Source organism: Bufo bufo, chromosome 4, assembly GCF_905171765.1.
Source record: "Bufo bufo chromosome 4, aBufBuf1.1, whole genome shotgun sequence".
NCBI classification, from domain to species: Eukaryota; Metazoa; Chordata; class Amphibia; order Anura; family Bufonidae; genus Bufo; species Bufo bufo.
The window spans coordinates 615,534,414-615,548,900 of NC_053392.1; the positions used below are offsets into that span (position 1 = coordinate 615,534,414).

Sequence of the window (14,487 nt, forward strand, 5' to 3'; positions counted from 1 at the left end):
ACAACAGTTCCTCTATGTGCGGTGTATGTGGTGAACCACTGATGTGTCTTCACCCCCTACACAGCAAACAGTGAGGGACAACCATATTCCCTTTCTTGCTTGCCAAAAATCGATGTATATGCATATAATAAAATGTAAAGTGAATGAAAATGAAATAAAATGAGATAGGCGAACAGTCCCAGTGGATACTTAGTATAGATGTGTAGTTCGTTTACATTCTGATATTCTTATCATGTATTGACCAATAAATGTATATATGAATGACACAAATCAGACATCTCTGGGTTACTCTAAATGAAGCGTGCCTGTCTATACCTATAATTTAATTCATCTAGTTTGACGGGGTGAGTCAAAAAGCCAGAGCGCCTTATCCACAGCAAATAAGGAGGCGAGACGCTAAATCAAACACATTTTTTCTGTAAATTACTTTATTAATGGATAACTGAAAGGACATTCAGAAAAACGTGACTAGACATGCTTTCTTCAGCCTTGGAGCTGTTTTCTAATACACTCACCTAAAGAATTATTAGGAACACCTGTTCTATTTCTCATTAATGCAATTATCTAGTCAACCAATCACATGGCAGTTTCTTCGATGCATTTAGGGGGGTGGTCCTGGTCAAGACAATCTCCTGAACTCCAAACTGAATGTCAGAATGGGAAAGAAAGGTGATTTAAGCAATTTTGAGCGTGGCATGGTTGTTGGTGCCAGACGGGCCGGTCTGAGTATTTCACAATCTGCTCAGTTACTGGGATTTTCACGCACAACCATTTCTAGGGTTTACAAAGAATGGTGTGAAAAGGGAAAAACATCCAGTATGTGGCAGTCCTGTGGGCAAAAATGCCTTGTGGATGCTAGAGGTCAGAGGAGAATGGGCCGACTGATTCAAGCTGATAGAAGAGCAACGTTGACTGAAATAACCACTCGTTACAACCGAGGTATGCAGCAAAGCATTTGTAAAGACACAACACGCACAACCTTCAGGAGGATGGGCTACAACAGCAGAAGACCCCACCGGGTACCACTCATCTCCACTACAAATAGGAAAAAGAGGCTACAATTTGCACGAGCTCACCAAAATTGGACTGTTGAAGACTGGAAAAATGTTGCCTGGTCTGATGAGTCTCGATTTCTGTTGAGACATTCAAATGGTAGAGTCCGAATTTGGCGTAAACAGAATGAGAACATGTATCCATCCTCTGATAGCTACTTCCAGCAGGATAATGCACCATGTCACAAAGCTCGAATCATTTCAAATTAGTTTCTTGAACATGACAATGAGTTCACTGTACTAAAATGGCCCCCACAGTCACCAGATCTCAACCCAATAGAACATCTTTGGGATGTGGTGGAACGGGAGCTTCGTGCCCTGGATGTGCATCCCTCAAATCTCCATCAACTGCAAGATGCTATCCTATCAATATGGGCCAACATTTCTAAAGAATGCTATCAGCACCTTGTTGAATCAATGCCACGTAGAATTAAGGCAGTTCTGAAGGCAAAAGGGGGTCCAACACCGTATTAGTATGGTGTTCCTAATAATTCTTTAGGTGAGTGTATATTGACTTACATTTGGTCTCAGGATTGTACTTAAAGAGGTTCTCCAGAAAAGAAGAAAAAAATATTTAAAAACATACAAGTAAACTCATAAATGTCTTTCATTATTTATAATGTCTCATTTTGTCTAGGGGCAAGTCAGTCAAAATTCCGGCTGTAAAGATTTCTGGGCATGGAAAATGTTTATTTTTTATTATTTAGCATTTTCTTTAGAGGCCATTCACACGACCGTATGGCTTTGCGGATCCATTCTTCCGTATCCGCGGATCCGCAAAAAAAACTGAAGTTATATTTTACATTTTATATAACAATTTAAATGTTAAATAGAAAAAAAAAGGTGAAAATGTGTGTATAAAATAATCCCGTCAGATTGCTTTTGCGCCATTTTGTCTGGCTTTGATTGCACAGAGAGCTTAGTGTGAAACTTGTGCTTGGTCGGCATTGGTTTTGGGCTATATTTCTTGTGTATCATGGCTAATGAACGAGAGGTTTTTCTGTACTGGCTAGTTTCTCCGAAATTTGGACGGCAGCCAGCTATGCTGTCTGAAGAACCGAGGAGGAGGCGGTGAGTTCATCCCATTGTCTCCCAGCGCCACTTTTGCACCTTGTACTTCGACTTGGGGCAGCACTCTGATAAATTTCAGGGTTATTGCCGTATGACAGTAGCTACTTTTGATATGTTGCTGGCGTCTCTCCGTTCTGGACTGACTTTCCTGGACACTAACATGAGGCGAAGCATTTCTCCTGAAGAAAGACTTCTAGTCACGTTGAGGTAAGTTTATTAGTATATCGTTAATTATAACTGTAAAATATGTAGATTTGAAAAATGGGAACTTATAAATGTATTTTCTCTCTTCATAGGTTCCTTGCAACTGGGAACTCTTTTGCCTCCTTGCATTATGAGTATCTGCTGGGAATCTCAACCATATCTGGGATTGTCCGTCACACATGTCAACTTATCTGGCAGCAACTCAGAGATTCGGTGATGCCCCAACCCAAGGCAGAAGATTGGCTTAGAATTGCTGATGGGTTTTATCAATCTGCGCAGTTTCCAAACTGCATAGGGGCATTGGATGGCAAACACATACGTGTTAAGAAACCGCCTCACTCAGGGTCCCAATATTTTAATTTCAAACAATATTTTTCTATAGTGCTGTTGGCCTTAGTTGACAGTAATTATACAGGGTGGGCCATTTATATGGATACACCTTAATAAAATGGGAATGGTTGGTGATATTAACTTCCTGTTTGTGGCACATTAGTATATGTGAGGGGGGAAACTTTTCAAGATGGGTGGTGACCATGGCGGCCATTTTGAAGTCTGCCATTTTGAATCCAACTTTTGTTTTTTCAATAGGAAGAGGGTCATGTGACACATCAAACTTATTGGGAATTTCACAAGAAAAACAATGGTGTGCTTGGTTTTAACGTAACTTTATTCTTTCATGAGTTATTTACAAGTTTCTGACCACTTATAAAATGTGTTCAATGTGCTGCCCATTGTGTTGGATTGTCAATGCAACCCTCTTCTCCCACTCTTCACACACTGATAGCAACACCGCAGGAGAAATGCTAGCACAGGCTTCCAGTATCCGTAGTTTCAGGTGCTGCACATCTCGTATCATCTGAAGGCAATCGTCTATGCTGTGAAGATACGAGATGTGCAGCACCTGAAACTACGGATACTGGAAGCCTGTGCTAGCATTTCTCCTGCGGTGTTGCTATCAGTGTGTGAAGAGTGGGAGAAGAGGGTTGCATTGACAATCCAACACAATGGGCAGCACATTTAACACATTTTATAAGTGGTCAGAAACTTGTAAATAACTCATGAAAGAATAAAGTTACGTTAAAATCAAGCACACCATTGTTTTTCTTGTGAAATTCCCAATAAGTTTGATGTGTCACATGACCCTCTTCCTATTGAAAAAACAAAAGTTGGATTCAAAATGGCCGACATCAAAATGGCCGCCATGGTCACCACCCATCTTGAAAAGTTTCCCCCCTCACATATACTAATGTGCCACAAACAGGAAGTTAATATCACCAACCATTCCCATTTTATTAAGGTGTATCCATATAAATGGCCCACCCTGTAGATTTATTATTGTTGATATTGGGGCCTATGGAAGCACAGCAGACGCCCGCATCTTCTGTTCTTCTAGAATGGGTGAACGGCTTTGCGCCAACCAACTTGCCTTGCCAGAGTCCAAACGACTACCCGGATCTTCTGCTTCAGCCGCTCCATTTGTAATCAAGGCAGACGAAGGGTTTGCGTTATCTCCACAATTAATGCAACCTTTTCCTAGACGCGATTTGGATGACCGAAAGCCATAACATTTTTTATAAAGCGCGATAATTTCGTCTGTCTCGTGCACGTCGATATGTTGAATGTGCTTTTGGAATACTGTCCAATAAATGGAGAGTGTTCATGTCATCCTTGCAAATGAGTCCGCAAAATGCCACCCTGGTGATACAGGCTTGTGTGATTTTACACAATTTCACCAGGATTCATGATGCACCCTCCGAACCTGAAGTGGCCCCTTCTCCGACAATCACATCTGTTGGATTAGACCATAATCCGCATGGAAGACCTGGATCTGCTGGACTAGCAGTTCGAGAACTCTTTGTGGATTACTTCATTAGTAGAGAAGGTGCATTATCATGGCAGCTGAACAGCATTCGTGGTAGTCGTAGATAAAATTTGGGTTATGGTTATCTAAATTTAAATTTATAGTTAGTTAGTTCCCATATTGTTAGATTAGATTAGGGACTCACAAGACAATGAGGACCCTTCACGTGGGCTTGCGAGCTAAGTTATTTTTGAAAAACATTAAATTTTAAACTTAATGGTTATTAAAAAAAACTGACTAATACCTCATTTGAAAAATACATTTAATTTATAGAATATACATATATACAAATGGCTAACCGAAAACCCACATTTTTTAAAAAATTACAAGATACTAACATGGCAATTTAAACCAAATACCAATATAGTATATCATCCATGTACTTTATCATTTACCTATAATAGTCAGCCTACTGCTAGTTCTGCTGTTCATAATGCGCCCTGTGCTGAAAAATTGCAGAAAAAGTCAAAAGGCATATTAATATACCATAGACTTTGTTTCCCCGAGCGTGGGTGCCCACAGAGTGGGCTCTGAGTGCCACCTCTGGCACCCGTTCTATAGCTTTTCCACCACTCTGCTATTATAACACATGGTAATATACCTTTTTTGATTTTACCTTTTCAGAATAAACATTTTTTTTTTTAAATATACAATTTTTTGAGGTTATCCAATTTTTTTTTATATAACTGAAAAATAAAACATCATTCATAAGTCATAAAGGTCCAGAGAGTACAAATACTGGTCCGAAGATGAGGTAGTGGGCTGCTGGAAGACCCGTGTAGCACTTGGACCTTGGACTGGAGGAGGAAATGAATGACGCATCGAAGACATTGCAGGCTGATGCAATTGTTTCCGAGCATCATTGAGGAAGTCGTACACTAGCATTGGCATAGTTGGGCTTGCAAATATCTCTAAAACAGCTGTCAAGGAAGACACGCACATATGCTGTCTGGATTTGGGTACCCTTTGTAAGAAAGGCCCCAGACCCAGCACAATGATGATGATGTATATATAGTCTTGTGTACACGCAGTCTTACCCTTAGGGCCTCGATGCGCTTAGCTGGCTGATTCAAGAAGAAGGCATGACACTTTGCCATGGGCCGCAAAGGCCTAGAGAATAAGGCACCTATTCCAGAGACCAATTTCCTAGCACTTATCAAATGGAGAATCAAGAAAAAGGGAGGGAAGGTGTCCTCTGGAGTTTCTGGCTTGTTTCGGGATAAATACTCAAGAACCTGACAATCAATCAGGTCTCGAGTACTGGAACCGGAAACAGGCCGAGGAGGATTCCTTTTACTTTTTGAACCCCTTGTGTTTATGTCTGCCTGTGGATGTGTGACGTTGGGTGTTCTGATCTCTGGTGGTGGTGTCATAACCATTGGTGGAGTGTGAGCTGGAGAGGAGGGCTCCTGTGGTGACATCACTAGAGTGCTTTCTGCAGACTGTTGGCTTGCTTCAGGCTCATCCTCGAGGCTGTCGATGGTCCTTTGTAAGAGAATAAAATTATTCGAAATATATTTATGTGGATTTGAAATTATTAAATGTATAATTCTAAAAATTTACAAGATCCAAACTTACGGTCTCATCTCAAATATCGGCTTCAAAAATAGTAGTTGTTGTGTGTATAGATAGGGCTTCTTTTTCTTTCCACCGCTATCGCCACTTTTGCCTTTACGGGCTGTTTCTTCGCGCCGGAATTGATCCCGACAGGAATGCCATCGGGTCTTAAGATTTTTTACTGTGATTTAAATAAAAATAATTTTTTTTTTATAAAAAATGTTATGGCTTTTTTGTTAGCAGATAAAAAAATAAAAAATAAAAAGATGATGTCAGTTTGATCTAGTGTGCATGCATGTAGTGTCTAGCACGTGCAGGATGCTCAGAGAAGTTTGCACACTAGAAAACCTAAACCCAATAGCATTACAATTTAAAATTAATCTTGAAATATTAAAATATAAGTTTACTTACTAATCCTTTTATGGACTTTGGCATCTCCCTTTGCCCACTCGTCCGGCATAAGGGCTTCAGCAACTTCGCACCACGACCTATCCTTGCGGACACGGTCGTGGTACAATTCTGAACAAGTGTCCCACAACTCAATTCTCTCCTGGATCATAACCATCATCTGCTCCACAGAGAAAGCCATGTCAGACACCTCATAAACTCACAAAATGGTTTTTCTCTGTCTGAATTTGCCCAAACAGAACTGTCTGATAATGTATCAATTTTTATTTGGGGCTGGGTCAAAAATGTGGATTACATACGGAAATAGTTTTGCGGACCCATAGACTTGTATGGGTGCACGGAACGTTTTATGTGGACAAGTATAGGACATTGAAGTTTATTTATGCGGATCCGCAGTACGGAATAACGGTGTGCTGTCCGCATCTTTTGAGGACCCATAGAAATGAATGGATCCGCAGACCTTCCGCAAAATTGCGGAACGGCTACGGATCCGTACATACGCTCGTGTGAATGGACCCTTAGTCCTGTCTTGAGACATGAACACTAGCCGGCTTTATCACTTGGATAATATATTCTATACTGGTAAAGTGTGGTTGAACCCGCGCGGACTAATGTTGCTAGAGTCCGGGTAATATATTTATTAAACTAGCTGAGTTTAGGGTACTTTCACACTAGCGTTATTCTTTTCCGGCATAGAGTTCCGTCCTAGGGGCTCAATACCGGAAAAGAACTGATCAGTTTTATCCCTATGCATTCTGAATGGAGAGCGATCTGTTCAGGATGCATCAGGATGTCTTCAGTTCAGTCTTTTTGACATGCTACGGTTTTATCTCCGTCCAAAAAGACTGAACACCTGCCGGAATGCCGGATCCGGCATTAGTTTACATTGAAGTGTATTAGTGCCGGATCGGTCATTGAGTGTTCTGGCATGCGCAGACAGAATTTTTTATTATTATAACGGATCCGTTTTTCCAGATGACACCGGAGAGACGGATCCGGCATTTCAATGCATTTGTCAGACGGATCCGCATCCGGATTCGTCTGATAAATGCCATCAGTTTGCATACGTTTTGCCAGATCCGGCAGGCAGTTCCGGCGACAGAACTGCCTGCCGGAATCCTCTGCCGCAAGTGTGAAAGTACCCTTAGGACAAGAGGGTGGCCAGTTCCTATTACACAGTTGTTTTATATTATACCAGACACGAGGAGTACCTGTTATTAAGGCCTATTGCACATGACCGTATGGCCTTTTCAGTATTTTGCGGTCCGCAAAAAACGGATCAGCAAAAAATACGGATGATGTCGGTGTGCATTCCGTTTTTTGCGGAATGGAACAGCTGGTCCCTGATAGAACAGTACTATCCTTGTCTGTTATGCAGACAATAATAGGAAATGTTCTATCTTTGAATAGAACGGAAAAATGGAAACGGAAGGCATACGGAGTACCTTCCGTTTTTTTGGCGGATCCATTGAAATTAATAGTTCCGTATATGGACCGTATACGGAACGCAAAAAACGGAACGTAAACGGAAAAAATAAGTTTGTGTGCATGAGGCCTAAGAGGGATGGAGCAAATACTGTTATATATGCAGGCTGCATGTAATGTAAAAGCGTACTAGCCAGTGTACTGAGGAGAGTACTAGCCAGTGTATTGAGGAGAGTACTAGCCAGTGTATTGAGGAAAGTACTTGCCAGTGTATTAAGGAGAGTACTAGCCAGTGTATTAAGGAGAGTACTAGCCAGTGTATTAAGGAGAGTACTTGCCAGTGTATTGAGGAGAGTACTTGCCAGTGTATTGAGGAGAGTACTAGCCAGTGTACTGAGGAGAGTACTAGCCAGTGTATTGAGGAGAGTACTAGCCAGTGTATTGAGGAGAGTACTAGCCAGTGTATTGAGGAGAGTACTAGCCAGTGTATTGAGGAAAGTACTTGCCAGTGTATTGAGGAGAGTACTAGCCAGTGTACTGAGGAGAGTACTAGCCAGTGTATTGAGGAGAGTATTAGCCAGTGTATTAAGGAGAGTACTTGCCAGTGTATTGAGGAGAGTACTAGCCAGTGTATTGAGGAGAGTACTAGCCAGTGTATTGAAGAGAGTACTAGCCAGTGTATTGAGGAGAGTACTAGCCAGTGTATTGAGGAGAGTACTTGCCAGTGTATTCTGTGTTGTCACTCCTCTCTCAATTCTTCTTGCTGTATCCTCTCCTGTCTTCTGCTACCACCTGATCGCGCGTGCTGCTCCATCCGGCAGCTCGCACGTGTGGTGAAGCAGTATTTCTGTTTCCAAGGGAACCTTCAGTGTTATGTCAACCCTTGATTCTACAGGTGCCTTCAAGGTCCACAAAACCTCTGATGCGTTTCCTTCCTCAGGGATGGGCGTGAATCTCATTCCGGTAGCTTTTAAACGTGTTTGTTCCCATGGCAACCTGCTTTATCTAGAACAGTCATCCTCAAACTGCGACCCTCCAGCTGTTGCAAGGAGGAGACTTGAGGAGACTACTAGCCAGTAGAGTTGAGCGAACACCTGGATGTTCGGGTCGAGAAGTTCGGCCGAACTTCCCGGAAATGTTCGGGTTCGGGATCCGAACCCGACCCGAACTCCGTCCCGAACCCCAACAGCCCAGGAAAGAGCTAGAGGGCTGCAAAAGGCAGCAACATGTAGGTAAATCCCCTGCAAACAAATGTGGATAGGGAAATGAATTAAAATAAAAAATTAAAATAAAAAATTAACCAATATCAATTGGACAGAGGTCCCATAGCAGAGAATCGGGCTTCACGTCAGCAGAGAATCAGTCTCTTCATGCCATAGCAGAGAATCTGGCTTCATGTCATAGCAGAGAATCAGGCTTCACGTCACCCACCACTGGAACAGGCCACTGTCACACATTTAGGCCCTGGCACCCAGGCAGAGGAGAGAGGTCCCGTAACAGAGAATCTGGCTTCATGTCAGCAGAGAATCAGTCTTCATGTCATAGCAGAGAATCAGGCTTCACGTCACCCACCACTGGAACAGGCCACTGTCACATATTTAGGCCCAGGCACCCAGGCAGAGGAGAGAGGTCCCGTAACAGAGAATCTGGCTTCATGTCAGCACAGAATCAGTCTTCATGTTATAGCAGAGAATCAGGCTTCACGTCACCCACCACTGGAACAGGCCACTGTCACATATTTAGGCCCCGGCACCCAGACAGAGGAGAGAGGTCCCGTAACAGAGAATCTGGCTTCATGTCAGCACAGAATCAGTCTTCACATCACCCACCACTGGAACAGGCCACTGTCACATATTTAGGCCCAGGCACCCAGGCAGAGGAGAGAGGTCCCGTAATAGAGAATCTGGCTTCATGTCATAGCAGAGAATCAGGCTTCACGTCACCCACCACTGGAACAGGCCACTGTCACACATTTAGGCCCTGGCACCCAGGCAGAGGAGAGAGGTCCCGTAACAGAGAATCTGGCTTCATGTCAGCAGAGAATCAGTCTTCATGTCATAGCAGAGAATCAGGCTTCACGTCACCCACCACTGGAACAGGCCACTGTCACATATTTAGGCCCAGGCACCCAGGCAGAGGAGAGAGGTCCCGTAACAGAGAATCTGGCTTCATGTCAGCACAGAATCAGTCTTCATGTTATAGCAGAGAATCAGGCTTCACGTCACCCACCACTGGAATAGGCCACTGTCACATATTTAGGCCCCGGCACCCAGACAGAGGAGAGAGGTCCCGTAACAGAGAATCTGGCTTCATGTCAGCACAGAATCAGTCTTCACATCACCCACCACTGGAACAGGCCACTGTCACATATTTAGGCCCAGGCACCCAGACAGAGGAGAGAGGTCCCGTAACAGAGAATCTGGCTTCATGTCAGCACAGAATCAGTCTTCATGTCATAGCAGAGAATCAGGCTTCACGTCACCCACCACTGGAACAGGCCACTGTCACATATTTAGGCCCCGGCACCCAGACAGAGGAGAGGTTCATTCAACTTTGGGTTGCCCCGCAATATAATGGTAAAATGAAAAAAAAAATAGTATTGAATGAGGAAGTGCCCTGGAGTACAATAATATATTGTTAAGTGGAGGTAGTTAATGTCTAATCTGCACAAGGGATGGACAGGTCCTGTGGGATCCATGCCTGGTTCATTTTTATGAACGTCAGCTTGTCCACATTGGCTGTAGACAGGCGGCTGCGTTTGTCTGTAATGACGCCCCCTGCCGTGCTGAATACACGTTCAGACAAAACGCTGGCCGCCGGGCAGGCCAGCACCTCCAAGGCATAAAAGGCTAGCTCTGGCCACGTGGACAATTTGGAGACCCAGAAGTTGAATAGGGCCGAACCATCAGTCAGTACGTGGAGGGGTGTGCACAGGTACTGTTCCACCATGTTAGTGAAATGTTGCCTCCTGCTAACACGTTCCGTATCAGGTGGTGGTGCAGTTAGCTGTGGCGTGGTGACAAAACTTTTCCACATCTCTGCCATGCTAACCCTGCCCTCAGAGGAGCTGGCCGTGACACAGCTGCGTTGGCGACCTCTTGCTCCTCCTCTGCCTTCGCCTTGGGCTTCCACTGGTTCCCCTGTGACATTTGGGAATGCTCTCAGTAGCGCGTCTACCAACGTGCGCTTGTACTCGCGCATCTTCCTATAATGCTCCAGTGTAGGAAGTAAGGTGGGCACATTGTCTTTGTACCGGGGATCCAGCAGGGTGGCAACCCAGTAGTCTGCACACGTTAAAATGTGGGCAACTCTGCTGTCGTTGCGCAGGCACTGCAGCATGTAGTCGCTCATGTGTGCCAGGCTGCCCAGAGGTAAGGACAAGCTGTCCTCTGTGGGAGGCGTATCGTCATCGTCCTGTGTTTCCCCCCAGCCACGCACCAGTGATGGGCCCGAGCTGCTTTGGGTGCCACCCCGCTGTGAACATGCTTCATCCTCATCCTCCTCCACCTCCTCCTCATCCTCGTCCTCCAGTAGTGGGCCCTGTCTGGCCACATTTGTACCTGGCCTCTGGTGTTGCAAAAAACCTCCCTCTGAGTCACTTCGAAGAGACTGGCCTGAAAGTGCTAAAAATGACCCCTCTTCCTCCTCTTCCTCCTGGGCCACCTCCTCTTCCATCATCGCCCTAAGTGTTTTCTCAAGGAGACATAGAAGTGGTATTGTAACGCTGATAACGGCGTCATCGCCACTGGCCATGTTGGTGGAGTACTCGAAACAGCGCAACAGGGCACACAGGTCTCGCATGGAGGCCCAGTCATTGGTGGTGAAGTGGTGCTGTTCCGCAGTGCGACTGACCCGTGCGTGCTGCAGCTGAAACTCCACTATGGCCTGCTGCTGCTCGCACAGTCTGTCCAGCATGTGCAAAGTGGAGTTCCACCTGGTGGGCACGTCGCATATGAGGCGGTGAGCGGGAAGGCCGAAGTTACGCTGTAGCGCAGACAGGCGAGCAGCGGCAGGGTGTGAACGCCGGAAGCGCGAACAGACGGCCCGCACTTTATGCAGCAGCTCTGACATGTCGGGGTAGTTGCGAATGAACTTCTGCACCACCAAATTCAGCACATGCGCCAGGCAAGGGATGTGCGTCAAACCGGCTAGTCCCAGAGCTGCAACGAGATTTCGCCCATTATCGCACATCACCAGGCCGGGCTTGAGGCTCACCGGCAGCAACCACTCGTCGGTCTGTTGTTCTATACCCCGCCACAACTCCTGTGCGGTGTGGGGCCTGTCCCCCAAACATATGAGTTTCAGAATGGCCTGCTGACGTTTACCCCGGGCTGTGCTGAAGTTGGTGGTGAAGGTGTGTGGCTGACTGGATGAGCAGGTGGAAGAAGAGGAGGAGGAAGCTGAGTAGGAGGAGGAGGAGACAGGAGGCAAAGAATGTTGCCCTGCGATCCTTGGCGGCGGAAGGACGTGCGCCAAACAGCTCTCCTCCTGGGGCCCAGCCGCCACTACATTTACCCAGTGTGCAGTTAGGGAGATATAGCGTCCCTGGCCGTGCTTACTGGTCCACGTATCTGTGGTTAGGTGGACCTTGCCACAGATGGCGTTGCGCAGTGCACACTTGATTTTATCGGACACTTGGTTGTTTAGGGAAGGCACGGCTCTCTTGGAGAAGTAGTGGCGGCTGGGAACAACATACTGTGGGACAGCAAGCGACATGAGCTGTTTGAAGCTGTGTGTGTCCACCAGCCTAAATGACAGCATTTCATAGGCCAGTAGTTTAGAAATGCTGGCATTCAGGGCCAGGGATCGAGGGTGGCTAGGTGGGAATTTACGCTTTCTCTCAAATGTTTGTGAGATGGAGAGCTGAACGCTGCCGTGTGACATGGTTGAGATGCTTGGTGACGCAGGTGGTGGTGTTGGTGGTACATCCCATGTTTGCTGGGCGGCAGGTGCCAACGTTCCTCCAGAGGCGAAGGAAGAGGCCGAGGCGGCGGCAGCAGCAGAAGAGGCCGAGGCGGCGGCAGCAGAAGAGGAAGCAGGGGGAGCCTGAGTGACTTCCTTGTTTTTAAGGTGTTTACTCCACTGCAGTTCATGCTTTGCATGCAGGTGCCTGGTCATGCAGGTTGTGCTAAGGTTCAGAACGTTAATGCCTCGCTTCAGGCTCTGATGGCACAGCATGCAAACCACTCGGGTCTTGTCGTCAGCACATTGTTTGAAGAAGTGCCATGCCAGGGAACTCCTTGAAGCTGCCTTTGGGGTGCTCGGTCCCAGATGGCGGCGGTCAGTTGCAGGCGGAGTCTCTTGGCGGCGGGTGTTCTGATTTTGCCCACTGCTCCCTCTTTTGCTACGCTGTTGGCTCGGTCTCACCACTGCCTCTTCCTCCGAACTGTGAAAGTCAGTGGCACGACCTTCATTCCATGTGGGGTCTAGGACCTCATCGTCCCCTGCATCGTCTTCCACCCAGTCTTGATCCCTGACCTCCTGTTCAGTCTGCACACTGCAGAAAGACGCAGCAGTTGGCACCTGTGTTTCGTCATCATCAGAGACGTGCTGAGGTGGTATTCCGATGTCCTCATCATCAGGAAACATAAGTGGGTGTGCGTTAGTGCATTCTATCTCTTCCACCCCTGGGGAAGGGCTAGGTGGATGCCCTTGGGAAACCCTGGCAGCAGAGTCTTCAAACAGCATAAGAGACTACTGCATAACTTGAGGCTCAGACAGTTTCCCTGATATGCATGGGGGTGATGTGACAGACTGATGGGCTTGGTTTTCATGCGCCATCTGTGCGCTTTCTGCAGAAGACTGGGTGGGAGATAATGTGAACGTGCTGGATGCACTGTCGGCCACCCAATTGACTAATGCCTGTACCTGCTCAGGCCTTACCATCCTTAGAACGGCATTGGGCCCCACCAAATATCCCTGTAAATTCTGGCGGCTACTGGGACCTGAGGTAGTTGGTACACTAGGACGTGTGGCTGTGGCAGAACGGCCACGTCCTCTCCCAGCACCAGAGGGTCCACTAACACCACCACGACCATGTCCGCGTCCCTTACTAGATGTTTTCCTCATTGTTCCCGTTCACCACAATAAGAAAAATATTATTCGGGCCAATGTATTGAATTAAAGGCCTATTTTTTTTTATCAGGCCTATTTTTTAGGCGCTGGGTGACAGGTATACGTTTAATCACAGAATTAGACTGTAGCGTGTGTGTGAAGTTTTTCAGAATGACCCTAATATACCCTTTTTGGGATAGATTTAAAGTAGGCCTGATATAGCAGAAACTACTAATTTTGAGAATGGCAAATTTGGGAATTGTTTTTCAACCCAGAACAAAAACTGTGCTTTTACGGTCACTACAAATAACTTGACCAGCTAAAACAGTACAGATTTGGAGGAATATAAATTTCAGGCCTATTTTTTAGGCGCTGGGTGACACAGGCTCAACTTGCCCCTGATGTAGTATATGGCCAAAAAATAACCAGACTATTGATGGTTAAATGCACTTGGGTGACACAGTCTCAGCCTGCACCTGATGTAGTATATGGCCAAAAAACAACCACACTGTTGATGGTTAAATGCACTTCGGTGACACAGGCTCAGCCTGCAGCTGATGTAGTATATGGCCAAAAAATAACCAGACTGTTGATGGTTAAATGCACTTGGGTGACACAGGCTCAGCCTGCAGCTGATGTAGGATATAGCAAAAAAAAAAAACACACTATTGATGGTTAAATACACTTGGTGATAGCTTGTGCTGGCGCACCACAAGCCACAAAATGGCCGCTGATCACCCCAGAAAAAAGTGATATAAAAACGCTCTGGGCAGCCTAAAAAAAGTGAGCAAGTCAATATTAGCACTTCAATGATCCACAGCTGGAGATCGATAACTGAATGAAGTCTTTTGGAGG

General features: G+C 45.8%; 2 protein-coding genes and 1 long non-coding RNA gene across 5 annotated transcripts in view; all 3 read right to left on the reverse strand.

Moving 5' to 3' along the window:
• The window catches only part of LOC120999664 (oocyte zinc finger protein XlCOF6-like), a 2,208,135-nt gene that overhangs the window by 454,367 nt on the left and 1,739,281 nt on the right, over positions 1-14,487 (reverse strand). The gene's annotated exons all lie outside the window — the stretch shown is intronic.
• Positions 1-14,487, reverse strand: part of LOC120999668 (zinc finger protein OZF-like) — a 230,237-nt gene that overhangs the window by 129,760 nt on the left and 85,990 nt on the right. The gene's annotated exons all lie outside the window — the stretch shown is intronic.
• LOC120999775 lies at positions 5,391-6,185 on the reverse strand. Its single transcript, XR_005778640.1, has 3 exons — positions 6,157-6,185; positions 5,767-5,926; positions 5,391-5,673 (listed from the first exon to the last, which is right to left on the reverse strand). It is a non-coding gene; the product is annotated as an uncharacterized LOC120999775 (long non-coding RNA).